The sequence below is a fragment of the Pinus tabuliformis genome, chromosome 1_1 (assembly GCF_031772625.1).
Source record: "Pinus tabuliformis cultivar Carrire ecotype Pingquan chromosome 1_1, CPIR1, whole genome shotgun sequence".
Classification (NCBI taxonomy): Eukaryota; Viridiplantae; Streptophyta; class Pinopsida; order Pinales; family Pinaceae; genus Pinus; species Pinus tabuliformis.
This window is the reverse complement of record NC_142297.1, coordinates 260898991-260915856: the sequence shown is the minus strand read 5'-3', so window position 1 is coordinate 260915856 and position 16866 is coordinate 260898991.

Sequence of the window (16866 nt, the reverse complement as noted above, 5' to 3'; positions counted from 1 at the left end):
TGTGTCTGTTATGTCAGCTGACTGAGTTATCCCACACCTTTCTGTCTCTGTCTTCTTCAATTCCTGCAACTGTGATGATGTATGGTCCTTTTGTCTTGAATTTTGAAATCTGCTCCTGCATTCCCTTGCTTTATTCCCATAGTTGTTGCATGTATAGCACCTTATATTTTTCATGTTCCTTCTATCACAATCAATTGCTTTGTGTCCATATGCATTGCAGGCAAAGCAATACCCTCTGAAGTACCTGGGATGCGATGATCTTTCTTGAACCATTCTACTTCTGCATCTGGCTGCAACATGTCCAAGATTATGACATACATAACATTCAACATTATTCAGCGGAGGAAATAATCGTTTATCACGTCCATAGTTAGGAGTAAAGGATCTTCCTTGAGGAATTTCTTTCCTTGGTTGTTCCTTGAGCATTTCAGATTTCTCATTAGAGTTTCTTGTCTCACCTTGTGAACTAGATTCACCTTCAACATATTCATGAAAACCAAGACCAGTCTTGATAGCAGGAGATCTTTGACTATTAAGAATATCATCCAAGACTTTAGAACTATCTTGAAATCGTAAAAGCTTATCCTTTTCTTCTAGTTTACCTTTCAAGATATTTACCTCAACTTGATGTTGTTCTTCCTTTTTCAGATACTTCTTCCTTAGGTCTTCTTCAACTTTTCTCCCTTCTTCCACTTGTCGCTTTAGTTTGATCACTTCATGTTCTTGATCTTCAAGATCTTCTTTTAGAGAGAGGATCTTTGATTCAAGTCTCTGAATAGTTGTGCTCTGATCTTTTGCTATATCCTGCAATTTCTCCCTTACCCTGGTTTCTGTCTCCAATAGTTCTTTTAGTTTGGCAACTTCTTCAGTTTCTGCATTCGTCTCTTCATGTGCCATGAGACTTTTAATATCCTCGCTATTATTGGATGAAGCATTCTTCTTCTTATGTGCCATGAGACTTCTAATATACTCACTATCATTTAATGAACTTTTAATATGGGTATAATAGCTTCTACCATCTTCTTCATATATCTTTTCTTTGTTATGAGGACATCTAGCAGCATAGTGGCCAACTCTACCACATAGAAAACATTTGAAAGGTAGCTTATCTTTGAACCTTCCAGATCCCCGTTCAAGATTCTTGACAAAATTTACCTCATCTTCTTCCTCTGACACTTCGAATGCGGCCTCTGGTGGTACCTCTTGTCGCATTTCAAAAGCAGTTAAGATCCCGTGAAGCTGTGACATGGTAATTTTCCGCACATTCTCCTTTTCTTCTATGGCAGATACTTTAGAATCAAATTTAGTAGACAGAGATCTCAAAACCTTTTGAACTAAGACAACTTCCTCAAATTCTTCACCCAGATCCCTCATACAATTCACAATCTCATCCATACGCAGGAAATAATTAGCTACGCTTTCATTACTTCGCATCTTAAGAGTTTCATATCGGATTCTGAGAGTTTGAAGCTTTGCTATTTTTACCTGATCATCTCCTTCGTAGCTTGTAACGATTTTGTCCCATATTTCCTTAGCTGATTTGAGATGCATGATCTTCATAAATTCTGATTGAGTCAAAGTACTCAATAGGACAGTAACTACTTTGGCATTGAGCTCATATTGCTTTTTCTCTGCTGGATCTGTAGGAGTTGCTGATGGGAATTTGTATCCTCCTTCTACGATTCCCCAAACTTCTGCTCCAAGCGACTGTAGATATGCAGTGGTTCTTATCTTCCAGTGAGTAAAATTGTTCCCGTCAAAGACTGGTGGCCTGATGTGTGCCTCTCTTTCTGGATTAGCCATTTGATGGATCTTTTCCTTCAAGCGATCAAGCTTTCTTTGAAGGACCTGCTTCGATACCAATTGTTGGAAATAATACTGAGAGGGGGGGGTGAATCAGTATTATCAGATCAGATAAAACTTTTCAATTTCATACTCAGAAACATATACGCGACTTCAGTTAAGTGAACCCGCGTGTACACGCGACTGTGTCTAAAGCAACTAGCGTATATGCAGAGATCTTATGATTCAGTTAATCTTATCTTCAGTAAATGCATCAGGATATTATTAAGCATATTAACAATAAACAGATGCAGTATAACAGAATAGATCATCACACAAAAGCCACACACATGAACACCATGATATAAGGTGGAAACCCAATGTGGGTGAAAACCACCTGCTGCAATTTGTCTCTTTCTTCTTTAATGAGAAACTTCTTTTACAATGTACTGGTGCAGTCCTTTACCAGCACGCAGGCTACAACCTGCAGAGGGCTACAACCCTCTCTCGTTTTCCAACTACTTTTGGAAGGGAGCTACAACCCCCTCAGCTCTTGTACTAGCTGATCCATTTACTAGTACGTAGGTGCTGACCCTACAACCTTCAGGGACCACGTTTCATCAATTTTCAGACTGGATCCAAGAGTACAAAGCAAACATTACCGCAATACAATCATCAACTTATACTTGCATCATAATTCATTAAACAACCCAATACCGAATCACTGAAACCCTGTCATCAAGAACACAGAACCCAAACCAGAATCTAGAACTCTGCAACAACCACCAGAATCAGCAGCAACCTGAAATATTAACACTTATCATGCATACGCTACTTCACTGTACCAAAACCGCGTGTATACGCGCTTTCTCCAAAGGCAACCCGCGTGCAGATCTAGAAATGATTACTTCTGCCTTTGCTGTCAGATCCGACCCTTGCCAAGCGTCCCGAACAGATAACCAGCAATACCAGATCTTCTCACTGCGTCAGACACCCACAATCCATCCTCCTTTGCCTAGTGATCTTCTCCTTATATAGCCTTAGGCCTTGTTCAATACCAAGAGCCAAAACCATAGAAACACAATACCATCAACCTCGAAACTAGGGATCAACACGTCCGTCGAGACATAATGGTCCGAAACCATAGGCACAACTTCCAAGGACTAACCGCCATGGACCAAAGGTACTTTTCCACATACACGCGCTTTTTCTGAAGCCAACCTGCGTGTACACGCGACTTGGTCTTAACAAACCTGCGTGTATGAACTTCCTTGGCAAGCTGTACTAGGATCTGTCTTCTGATTAAGTTGCCATCTCCTGTACCAACTTCTGAGCATCTGTACCAACCTCTGAGTGAGTTGCCATCAAGGACAACACTTGAATCATAATGCCAACACAATGGGGTTTCTTCATGATGGGAAAACATACAGGGTTCATTGTAGATGTCCTATAGGATCAAGGAACGGGGAGTATAGGGACAGTGAAAATTTTTTGTGTAACAAGTGCCCCCTAAAGCATGAAATCCGAACTAGAGTGAGGGGTGAAATGCTTTATGAATCAGTGCAAGGAACCGGAGTCTGCCTTTGGAGAACCTGCATGCAAGTACAAATACGTATACACTATTGATAAATTTGTCAAATGATACATGAATCATGGTATGGATGCAACCATCTAGAGAATGATCATGTAAATGGATCCAAACATGGGCGCATCCATCCGATAAAAAGGATCATATCAAAACCAAGGTATGGTCACAGCCATCCAGTAATGAGAAGGATCACATATGATAACTCATTGTATGGTCGTATCCATCCATCTGAAAGAGACATGCATATCAACATAATCATGTCACATCGCCTTGCAACCTGGACTTGTGTAATCTGAGCCTAACGTTTTGCGCTCCAACATGACCCTATCAAAGTACAAATTCTAACATGTGAATAGATGTGTTGACATCGAACATGCTAGAAAGTCGCTTGATTACCAGTCAATGATGTAAACTGTTAACAAGCGCAAGAGAAACCATCAATAATGACAATGGTCCTCAAGGTACTATCAGGACAATTCATGGAATGTGAATTAAGGAACTGAAGTCGAACACCCATGAAATCACCCGATCGAAAGCCAATGATGTGAACTTGTCATCGAGTGTGAAGAACTTTCCATTAGGGCATGTAAGCTCTATGGTACTGGAAAGGAGTCTCTCGATCAACCTCCCGGGTAATGAGTTGAAGTGGATAGGAAGTGACTATGTCAAAGGAGGGCCATGATGTATCCCACATCATTGAGACAAGACAAAGGGATGCAAATGATTTTGGATGATACAGAGAATCAGGAGTAATTGTAACTGCAGAAGGACAACTCTTGAACATATTGGTGACATGACTCGGAGTTTGGCAGCTTTGGGATCCATAGGATCGGTGGTCATGATGACGTGGTAGAGATCAAATGGAAGGCATAATTTAACAGCCCAATCCAGGAAGGTCGATGAAAGGAGGATATCCCAACCTGACACGAAGCAAAAAGTGTCATGTTCAAGAGTGAGCTGCCGACACAACTGATAGAATTTCCAATTTTTCCCCCACCATTTTTGGTGAGTACCCCTGCTATTTTTAATTGTAAGCTTGAAGGGGATAGCATATGCTTGCACTATAAGTTCATCCTTCGATTGAATCCGACCTAGTAAGTTTAAAAAGCCCTAGGAAGGAGAAGTTCATGTTCATCATGGTGACGAATCCGATGCCGTTTAATATTTTAACGAGTCCAACAAAGGTGCAACTCGGTATCTTTTTCATGTTTAGAGAGTTTGAAAAAGACACGGAAAAGAAAACTCCACATGGTCCCTTTTCCTATATTTGTGTCTCTTCAGCCCGAAAAGGTAGAAAATAATACTTGAGAGAACCGCTTGACCATCTCAGTCAAGGAGTACCTTTTTCGTAAATAGTTTATCCTAGCCCGAAAAAGGGGTAAATGTATACCAGGTGAATGAAGTTTCATAGCCTTTAACGAGTTCAAAATGACAAGAGTTCAACAATATTTTTGTGTTTAAAGGGTTGGAAAAGAGCTTGAAAGTGGACCCCCCATTTTTATTCTCTTTTACTAGTTAAAAAGGGAAAAAAAACACTCGACAATCTTTTCATGTTTTATGACTCAAAAAAGAGCTTAAAGGTGACTCATCCTAGAGGAACAAGTGGTATAAAGGGTAGCAACTGGTTCTGACAATGGTGGAAATTCTCAAAACATGTAATGGTCAAGAGGATGGCTAATAAAACCACTCATTGCTACGGTCCCTTTGGAAAGGAAAAGAAACCAAGTGAAAGCATATGATCGACCAAAGAGATGGTGGTAATGAAATGAGAAAACCAAGGCACATCTAGCAGAAATCAAATGATTAAAATGGAAATCACGAGATGTAAATCGGGCATGGGTTCATTTTTACACAAGCTTGAACCATGGAGAACACTGCTTGGATTTAGTTTCATGTTTACACAAGATTGAAACAAAAAACTACGCTTGAGATAAGTTTGCATGCCCCCAACATAATGACTCAATCAAGGTACATGCCCCCCAAGCTTCATTTCATTCATCAATGTCAATGGAATGAAGGTTCGCTTTCGAGATCCAGGAAAGACTCGACTGGGATTTTAAGATATCTTAAGCAAAGACTCGATTTGGAAAAGGGAGTTGTTTCATTTTTTAACAAGGTCAACACAGTAAAATAACTATCCTCGAGACCCTTGTTTCATTTTTTAACGAGTTTGACACAAGGCAGAGAACTATGCTCACACCCTTTGTTTCATCTTTTAAGGAGCTTGACACAAGGCAAGGAACTCTGCTCCATATCCCTTGTTTCATTTTTTAATGAGATTGACACAAGAAAAGGAACTATGATCGATGCCTGTTCATGACCCATAAGAGAACATGGCTCGCAAGAGGTCTTCACTAGATGGAAGAGCCACACTCTAGGATGAATACATGTCATTTGGTACCAAATATAGATCGGGTTCCAATGCCCCCCAATATATAATGTACAATACCATCTGTGTGATCATCAGTAGATGCGGAGACGGAATAGGTAGCCACATAATTGACCTGTGGTGGGGAAGGTACTTCTTGCAAACAAGAATTGATAGGGGATGATGGTTGCAAAGGAGGTACCTGGTGACCAATGAACGACAATTGATCAATGGTCACTATTCGCCCTTCATGAAAAAAACAAACCATATGGAAAATTGAAGAAACAAGAGCTCCCATGACATAAACATAGTTGTGTCCAAGGAGAAGATTGAAATCTAAAGGACCTTGGACTACCATCACGTCTATATAGACAATCTTCCCTCCCAAAGTAATAGGGAACTTCGGAAGGACCCCTATGGGTTGAATGGTTCCTCTGTTGAAAGTCAACAGATTCTAAGTGATAGGCACAAGCTGTATGGAACCTAAATCTTGCCAAGTAGTAGAAGACATGATGTTGACAGATGCACCTTCATCCAATATAGTGCCATGTACTACCATATTATAGGCTTGTACTGTGATCTGGAAAGGCACATAAGATGGGAGGTAGAAAGCAGTCAAGTGACTCCAATCAAAAGAAACAAAAGAATTACTTGGTGGGGATATCATATGATTTCCCCCATGCTCTACGGGAATAGAAGAAGGAATCTCTTGAAGAACCAGGATAGGAGGGTCACTCTTCGATTCATGAGAATCTGAGGAGACGAGAAGAACATGAGTAGTATGATCACCGCTCTCTCCCGAAACAGCATGAGCAACTGGTGGCGAAACCAAGTCGGCACTCTTTTCAACCAATGGTTGGTCGGGAACATACATAAGAGATTCTCTCTCAGGAAGAGAAGGGTGGGCAAGATATGAATTCAATTTAATCTCTTTACCAACTAGGAGAGGGTCAGAAGAAATCCTCTGATAACCAACAAGAAGTTGGGGTTGAGGAGCTATCAGGTTTTCCAAAACTTTGGAAGCTTTATCCATAAGAGGAAAAAGGTGAAGAAGATGCTCTCCTTCACATAACCTATAGGGGAATATAATATCCCTTTCTTCTTACCATTGCTAACCTAGGGTGCATCATCAAAATGATCTCCAGAGGTCGATGGGGATGGTCGATCTAGGTCTTTAGACCATACCTCTAAGACTTTGGGAATGCTAGGATAGACTCAGAGGAGATGGTCACTCTTACACAACTTGCAAGGGAATCTAACCTTCCGTGGAGGATTGGAAGCTTTGTCGATAAGAGGTTAATTTAGAGCAATAGCCACACGGTTGGCCTCTCGCTTATCTGACTTCTTATTCTTTGTCTTCTTCTTCTTCTTCTTAGCCTCTTGGTTACTAGATTTGAAAATTTCACCAGGCGAAGTAGAGGAGGAGGGTGAAGAAATGGGAGAAGAAGGCAAGGGATTAACCTTAGAATCATCGTGGCATGATTCAAATAAAAGAGACATTTGGATAGGTTTCAGGATGCTCGGGATCACCGACGTTGAAAAAAACTAGAGAGGTAGACCAATGGTTAACCCAAGGAGGGACTACGTCACCATATACGGAGCGCCAATGTTTGCAAAAGAAGGAAAAGAGCTAGGATTCCCATCCGAGGGGAACCCATGACTTGTAGACTCTAGGAATGTTGCCATTGGAATCGACTTTTAAAGAAACCATAAGGAAGATAACTTTAACCAGGAATATTTTGTGGGTAGTTAATTTTAAGACAGTGAAACAAAACTTTGCCTTTTCATACTTTAAGAGTTGAGAAAAGGACGAAAGGTGACTCTCATTTCTTTCGGAATTAACGAGCTCAAAAGGACAAGTGCTCAAATGATCTTTTAATTTTAATGAGTCAAAAAGGTCAAATGACTACTCAGGATGATCTAGGCATAAAGGATTACCAGGTAACCATGAACTGCAAAATACCTCCCGGCGAACCGAGAAGTACAGGTAGGTAATATCCCCGAATTTTGTGTTTGTTGTATCATGTTTAAAAGGTGGCAGAATCGGCTTCCTATGGATAAAGGATTGCAGACCTAGTGGGGTCTCCCTTTATATACATGATGGTATGGGGAGCACAAGTTTGTACTAAGCTGTCTAGTGTCGAAGTGGACAACAGCTACAAGGTTTAAAGACATTGGAACACGTCTCTAGCCTAGATGACTAAATGTGTGCATTAAGTTTCAATGCTTCCTTAGGTTAATTCAATACATTTTAATGATTGATCTTGAATTAGGTCTCAATTTCAAGGCCCTACCATTGTCATCGGAAAACTCCTATATGCATCTATATGAGAAAAGAAATCTTCTTTCGATGAAAGTTAACACTAATTGAGGGATAGAGAGTACACAATCAATGCAACAATTAAAGAATGAAAACTTTCACTTATGCATGTTCTAAATGCACTTAATCTTCCCTTAACAAAAAAATAAGTTTGATTTCATTTCCAATGCTTATGATGATGCAATTCTAGCTTCTCAATAACGCTACTAATGCAATATTTTCGCTTAAGTAAACTAGAATTATGTTCTTCTTTTCATAAAATGGAAAATGAATCTTTCACATAAAGCACTTTAATGAAAATTTCACAATTCTGAACGAAAATCATTGATCAAATCCAAAGCATGATAAATGAAACTAAAAGAAACTTCTTCCTTGGATCGAACAAACCAAACACATAAATGCTTCAATTAACAAACCAAGCAATGTAATCTATGCTCAGAACGAGAAAATAGACACTTGAAATAAGAGAACAAATGAGACTCTTTCACTCATTCAATTGAAAATGAAGCAATGAGGATTGGATTTTGAAGGTCGAGTCACACTAGCACTGGAATGGGAGAAATTTTGATTTTTTCTTAACTTAGAGACCGGTGCGACTACCTAACTAACAACTAGTGTCGATAGGCATGACCGACATGACTGACCAGTACTACAACTAGCATTCATGGCATGATCAGCGTGACTACCTAACTAAAAAATAGCACTGATTGAGGGATTCAAAGAAAAAAAACTTCACACAGGGCCAAAGTTAACACATTAGAGGGTTGGCTCAACCAAGCAAGCACAAAAACCAAGCTAAATGAAGCTTTCTAGTCAAGGAGAATGTAGTCTAAACAAGATACAAGGCAGAAATCAACAGAGCAAGATACACTGGTCAAGATCTCAGGTAAACCCTAATCTTTATCTACAGGCATCGGCACGACTGCCTAATAGACAACGAGCACCAGAAGGGGGTCAGTGCGACTGTTATTGAGCATATCGCATTGATCAGTGTGACTATCAGTGAAATAAGCATGTTGAGTGAGGATGAAAGGAAAATATAAAAATAATTCAAAGGTTGTGACCAAACTTGCTACTGTAAATTTCAGACACAAAGATGTAAATAAGGAAAAATAGACAGAACTAAAGGGAAATGGTGAAACTAGAAAAGTTCATGCAAAACCATGAAATTACAAACAAGCAAATAGAAGGATTGATTCCCCAGTGGAGTTGCCAATTTGCGGTGAAGTGAAATTACGAGTGCGGACACAAACAATTCCCTCTATCCTGATAGCGGTTCTAGCCACAAACAAGAAATTCTATGGAATATTTCCTTAGGTTATAACCAATTAAGAGGGCCTACCTCTTATTTTGCTTATCTCATTTGGTGATGGCCTTGCTCCTTCGCTCCAACTATCTCCTGTTTCCTTCTTCAAGTACCTGAAACAAGTAAGCAATAACAAACAACAACCGCGATAATAGACAAATTGTAATTAAAGCTACTTAACAGGTCAAGAAGTATTAATACATAAAAATGTAAGATGACATATTATGTAGGAAATCAATCGATAGTTGCATATATAATAAATTGAGAAGAGGTTACAACTGATGTCTTGACGTTGTTGTTCGCCACTGACAAATCTGGTTTCCCACAGAATTCCGTTAGCATTCCATGATGGCCTCCGTTAGCCTCCTGCTACAGCAGGTTAATCATCTTTCATGATCGACATTTTTCCATGCCAAATATGTCGTATTATGCATGCTACAATGCTCCATATTTGCTACAGATGACCAGAGAAGTATCCATGAAGGTGTGCCAGTTTTAATGCTACTTCTTTGTTCCAATTTTGATAAGTAATCCATTTTGATCAGTTTTCAGTTAAGGGTAGGACAAACAGCTTAATCTTGGCCTCCCTAGGTTTCAATTTCCTGTTGTAGAATATAGAGAATGAATATCTGTCCAAACAGCTTAATCTTGGCAGATTTGTAGATAGGTAGAGAAACAAGGGTGCTCAACAGCTTAATCTGAGCCCCCGGCTGAAATAAGTGTAGAAGTAGATAGGAGCACAGCAAGAAGAAAGAATGAAAAGCTGGGTATGCTAGTTCAAGTGCACCCAAACCAAAAAGAATAGAAAATGCTAGGTGAGTAGGTCGGGTAGGTAGCTTTGTGGTTGCAAAATCATGGCTTGTGATCCATTTCATATTGTCAAGTGTTATATCTATCATATCACAAGTTGAAGGCAGTTGTTCAGTTGGAGGACTTCAAGCAAGGCATGTCTAACTCCCCTTCTTCCTCTTTCCCCAAATCACTCACTAACTTTCCCTAAAGAGGTCAAGATCTGCTTGCTACCTCTTAATTTCATCATTTTTCATATCATTTGCCTTGGTCAAGATCTGCGTCACTCAAGGAATGTTCACACTTCTTCTATCAGTCATTTTTCCCCATTAATAGCCTAAGACATCATACTTAGCACTTTTCTCATCATTGTCATATTAACTACTAACGCTACTATGTAACTCCCTATTTATTTCCCCTTCCCCTACTAAAACTATGTATATAACTCCCCTATATACTTATCCCTCCCCCTGGTTGAAAAATAACCATATGCATCCTTGGGAATTGCTAATTTTATCTGAAACTCAGCAAGAACCCTCATTTCCCCCTCAAACCATCTTCTCATGCATTTTGGACACTTTCCAATGCATAGAACCCTTCATCCCCCCTAACTATCTCCCAAGTGCATAAGGACTCATTCTGTTGCATAATTCCCCTTCACATGTTTAAAAATCACCCCTTTGACCTTGGTTTGCCTTTATAAGGCATGAAACCCTCTTTGGCCACTAAACCCCTCTCAAAACCACATCACTTTCCTCCTAAGTGCCTTTGGACTCCTTCCAAGGCATAAGAATATCCAAACCATGCAAAAACCATGAAAAACCTTCAAAAAATGATAAAATCCTCCCTTTTTTTGGCTATCAGACCCCTTCCGATGCCTTAGAATCCAAGCAAAAGCGTAAAGGTTACCCCCTCCGAATTCAAAAGACTTGCATTTTTGAATAAATAATGGCTCCGATGAGATATGGGTCCTTTGGGCCCCCCTTCGGTGCGATATCGCTATCGGGAGGGGACAATCATATGTTCAAACACCATATATAACTCCTCTGAATTCATGTTTCCTTTGCATTTTAATAAAATGCATGCCCCGATGAGAAAAGGATCTATTTGATCCCCCTTCGATGCGATATCGCTATCGAGAGGGGGCAGTGGCATATATAAGCGAAATGGCTAAGTCTCAAGGCATGGGGCATAATGCCGATGGGCCGGACCCGAAAACATATAAAGTGGACTGGTAAAAGCATATTGGGTCCGCCACATTTCGACATTTCTATGTGGCAGCCCCATGACCCCGCCGATAGCGAATTGCCGAATTAATCACAGCCATCCATTTTTGGGCCCCAAATCAACGGCCCATATGTAATCGGCGGTCACCCCATGTATATGGCTCCAACCAGCGGAGCCGAAATAAAATTAAGGCGTGGCGTATAAAGGATTTCGGGTCCGTAAGGGGGCGTTGAACAGCGAAAAGGGAAGGCTCTGACGGGGCGGAGCCGAATATAATAAACTACAACATATATAGATTTCGGGTCCGCTAACCCTTTTTTATTAAATCCGCCGATTGACATCGCCGATGGGCCGGACCCGATTCAAATAAAGAAAGGGCCTATAAGCATTTCGGGTCCGCGCTTTCGGTGATTGTTTATGTGCCGCCCCCCTGTCCGCCCCGATGCGATTTAGCGATAGCTGTTGGATCGGCCCGCGCCGGATCCAACGGCCAGGATTTAAAGGCTGCTACAGTGCCCGCCAAAAGCCAATTTTTCATTAAAATTTCATGTTTTTGGCACATTTTCTGTGTTATTCGGAAATGGGCCGTTTTCAAAGGTTTTGTGTGCGGCGCCCGTGCCCGCCCAGGTATAAAGAAAACATGGTTTTCTCAGGCCATTCTTGGATCGCTCCAGGCCCAAATTGCCCCAAATAGCAGGTTTTCACTGCAGCAGGCCTTCAATGACCCTTTACTCATCCAGTTCATGATTTTAAGTGTTGCTAAAGCATTTTGAATCGACCAAGGGCCGAAAACCACCCAAAAGTGGCAGAAGGCCTCACAGTAGATATTTGGGCCGATCAACGGCCAGTAAGTGTTGATATGATAGTTTAAGTGCATTTTTGAAGCCAAGATAGCCCAGGTGCGTGCCAAAGAATATCAGGAAGCGGCAGAGTGTATCAGTGAAGATTTTCCAAGGCAGATGAAGGCAAAGCAAGCCCAGCAAAGTCAACAAAGCATCATTCATCCATTAAGGCTCACCAACACTTCTTTTGTTGCTTTAAAGCCACCTAAAGGCATATATGAAGGCTTTCAAGGTAGAGTTATTGGAGAGACATTGTTCCCAGTCATATTTTTGCAGCAGCGCTACCTCCTTAAATGCACAGTTATCACACAGAGGACAGTGCGTGGATCAAGGAACTCTTTTGATCCATTTTTGAGGCAGCTGCCCCAGCGCAGCACTTAGATAAATGTTTTAAGCATTTACTTCAAGATAAAATAGATTAAATCACTCATTTTCCTCAGATCTGCCTAAGATCTGTTGTGATAGATATTTTGAGATGCCAGTTACCCTAGCGCAGCTGTTAGATAGATAATTTCTGCCATTTACTTATGTACAAATTAGGTTAAAGGCATTTATTTGAGGAGATCTATCCCAAATCTGATGTTTGTAAATATTTTCTATTTAAACCACCCTCTGCATTGTTTTAAGGGTTGGTTGGTCGATAACTTCCTCTCTAGGACTTGCACTGTATTTTCTGAGAGTCTCTATAATCAAAGATTACTGGAATGTTTGGGAGATGAACTGGCTGTTGTGTTTTGATGTCTGAAGAGTGACTATGGAATCCTAACGCTTCTACATAGCCCAATAAGTGTTTCTTATCTCTTTTTACAGTTTATATCTGTTTATGCCATCATTGTTTCACTATCTAAATAGCAGAAAGAAAGAATAGTTTAGAGCTCACTTAGTTGTATTATGTTCTCAATTTCTGTGATTTATCTATGTTTTCCTCTGAATTAGTCCTAAATATGAATACCGATTTGCTCATATTTACACTAGTTCCTTCATATATGAATGTTGTTTAGGAATCCTTGATTGCTCCTATATAAATGTTCATTCACCTTCCCTCTGTTAGCATAATGAGAGCTACTTAGTTGCCTTTCATTCAATGACCTTCATTCCATCCTTATTCCAGCTTGATATTGTTTTATGTGTAGCTATCCTGCTCTGTATTCCTCTTGTGACCAAGAAAACGCAACAGCAAGCCTAATCCATGACTCCATGCCCAATGGTTTGAACTTCTCACACTATGCATCCCAACTCTGTTTGAAAGAATCCTCCATCCCACCAAAATCAAAACAAAACCCAATAAAATCATAACTAGCCTAAAATCAACCCAAAACAAAGCTAAATTATAAAGAGAGAGCCCTCTCTGATTGCAGGTAGGCTAGGACCTGCAATCCAAAGATTGGTTTGTGGTTACCTCGGCCGTATCCTTTAAGGAGCTTTAAGGACAACCTGAGTGATAACATAATGGTGACTCCACTGGGGACTTTCCTCAGATAATTTCATAAAGTTTCACAAAGAAGGTAAGAAGACTCCACTGGGGAACATCCTCAGATAATTTCACAAATCAAGGTGGAAAGCTCCACTGGGAAGGAACCAGACCTTCAAAAGTTTCTTTCCAACCCTTATATTCTTAGAAAAATCCCCAAAAAACAGGGTAGAAGCTGGCTCCAAAAAAGAATTCACGTTATACAAGGTCAAATCCAGACCCAAATACCCCGACAGCTTTTGAAAATCTGAATTTAATCCCAAGGAACCTCAGGAAGCTAGAGCGAAGAGAGGATTTTGTTGATAATAGTCCTGAAGCAGTTCACCAACGTTGTGGTCCAACCCCTGTCAAAGTTTTATTTCGTTCAACCCCTAGTTCCCCTTGTTCTTCATCCACCTCTCAAAGCACTCCTTCCACACCTCCATTCACTGCACATACTACCACTACTACTCCTATTATCCCAGTTGTTCCTATTGTCCCTCTTATCCCTGTGAATATGGCTAACAGATATGCACCTTTACAGCTGCCTGCAAATCCCGGGGCTATGCCTCAGGATTACCAAACTAAAATCACATATTTTGATGGCACAAGTGCTTGCACAGCCCTTCGGCATACAATGAAAATGCAGGATTACTTTGAAAGCTATGAGATTTATGATGATGGTGTGAGAATGAAGATTTTTGTCCAAAGTTTGACAGGCGATGTCAGGACTTGGTTTAGAGCGATCCCAGCCAATTCCATACCAGACCCAGAAGCATTATACCAGTCATTTATCAACAGATGGGAGAAAAAGAAAGATCCCTTCCACATACTAGCTGAATACGATACAATCAAAAGAGGTCCACAAGAAACAGTCTTGGACTATTGTGCAAGGTTCAATAGCGTTCATAATGCTATCCCAAAAACTTAAGGCCCCCACCTGACCTTGCCTTATATAAATTCCCTGATGGATTCCACCCAGATATGGCCTACCAATTAAAAGAAAGATCCCCTAACATCCTTGCAGACATGCAAAACGTGGCTATCACTGTGGAGGAAAATTTAATTGCCAAAAGAAACAGAGCTAGAACTGAGAGAAGAACCACCTTCAAGGAAGAGCCCTCAGCCTTAGATCAAAAGCTAGACGCTATTATGAATGGCATGTACAGGCTGGGAGACAGAGTAGAGAGTGTTGAGAGGAAATCATCATGGGACGGGCAGCAAGCTAACACTGTCAGGAACCCGAATTTCAGGAAAAATCAAAATCCAAATGCTGGTAGGTCTAGCCCAGACCATGATATAAGACCTCATTTTCAATAAAACTACGCAGAGGCATCCACTTCTAATGAACCCATAGAGGACACTCACATGAACTTGGGGGATTTGAAGGGTGAGCAACAAATTTTCCTAACTCAAGAAGACCAAGATGACCATGAGATAAATCAATTTCAGACTAACTCTGGTGAGTCTTTTGACTTTAAACAAGGTTATGATTCAGCTATTTATGAAGTCCACAAATAGTATAAGCTGAGGACAAGAACCATAGATGTGCCCGAAAAATTTAAACCAAAGGAGGGCAAACAACCCAACCAGATTAGAGGCAAGGCTATTATAACAGAAACAGCTGATATAACTGTCCCAAACCTGCACCAAGTGACTGTAGAGGACACACCAGACATGCAGCCCTCTGTTGATCAGCCTCTGCCACCTTCTTCCTCGAAAGAGAACTAGAACAACACTCCTAAAAGCCTTCCCAAAATAGAAATACCGCAAGGTATCACTCACCATAACACTGATAATCAAGAGGAAAATTCAGAAAATACACCTGAAAAGGGGAAATCTGCTATTGCCAACACAAAGACTCCATTGGAGAAACCATTCAACTTAGAAGCAGAAATAAGCAAACTTAAGATTTCTATCCCCTTATCTGAACTTGCGAAGCATGATGTGTATAGGCAACAAATCCAAAGATCACTGCAAATTCCAGAGAATAGGGATGATGTGAATGTTTTAGATGATACACCTGAATTGCTTTTTGGTCCAGAAGTTGATGGCAAATCAGCACATGGAGTTGTTCTCCCCTTTTATGCGAGTCTGCACATACATGATAAAGTTTTACATAATGCAATGTTTGACTCTGGTGCCTCACACAACCTTATGCCCAAAGCTGTAATGGAGAAGCTAAACCTTGATGTAACAAGACCCTACAAAGATCTATTTTCCTTTGACTCAAGTCAGGTCAAATGTTTAGGCCTCATCAAAGACTTGTGTGTCTCCTTAGTCCAATACCCAAACAAGACAATCCTCATGGATGTGGTGGTTGCTGACATTCCACCAAAGTATGGCATGCTGTTGTCAAGATCTTGGGGGGAAAACTCCAAGGATCTCTCCAATTAGACCTCTCCTATGTCACTATTTCAGTCTTTGGGAAACCAAAGAGACTGTATAGAGAAACACTGATGAAGTATGTGGTAAGTAGTGAGGAAAAGCGCCAGAATTTCCCTATCTATTCAATCCATTCTGATATGGACTCTTTTATTTTGTTTAATGATGAAACAAGTTCTCCAACTAATGAGAGGCCTTTGCCTCTAGAACAAGAAACATGCATCAATGAAGAATCGGTTGCACATACCCATGAGACTGTCACAACAGCCAATGCAACTAGCACACAAGAAAAACCTCCCAAAACACAAGACTCGGGTCTGCCCAATCCTAAAATGACTGAAACTCTTAATACTAACCACAAGAAAGAAATCACATGGTATTTAGAGTTTGATGGCTCTGTTAACAAGTTAGGAGCAGGGGCAGGAATATGGATTCACAATACACATAACAACCATGCAGAGGTTCATGCTTATAGACTGAATTTCAAATGCACCAACAACATGGCTGAGTATGAGGCACTCCTCTTAGGCCTTAAGCTGCTCAAAGCTTTAGGAGCTGCCAAAGTTTCCATTCTAGGTGACTCAGGCCTAGTAATCCAACAAATAAAAGGCAGCTTTGTTACCAATGATAGAAGGCTAAGATCTTATAGGACTGCTGCCACTGCAATACTTGATACATTCACTGAATCCAAACGTGCTAAGATTTCTAAAAGCAATAACATGCATGCTCACAGCCTAGCTACTTTTGCTAGCACTTGCAAGCTTCCTTTTGAGTCCAATCACCACTTTACTGTTGAGATAAAGCACAGG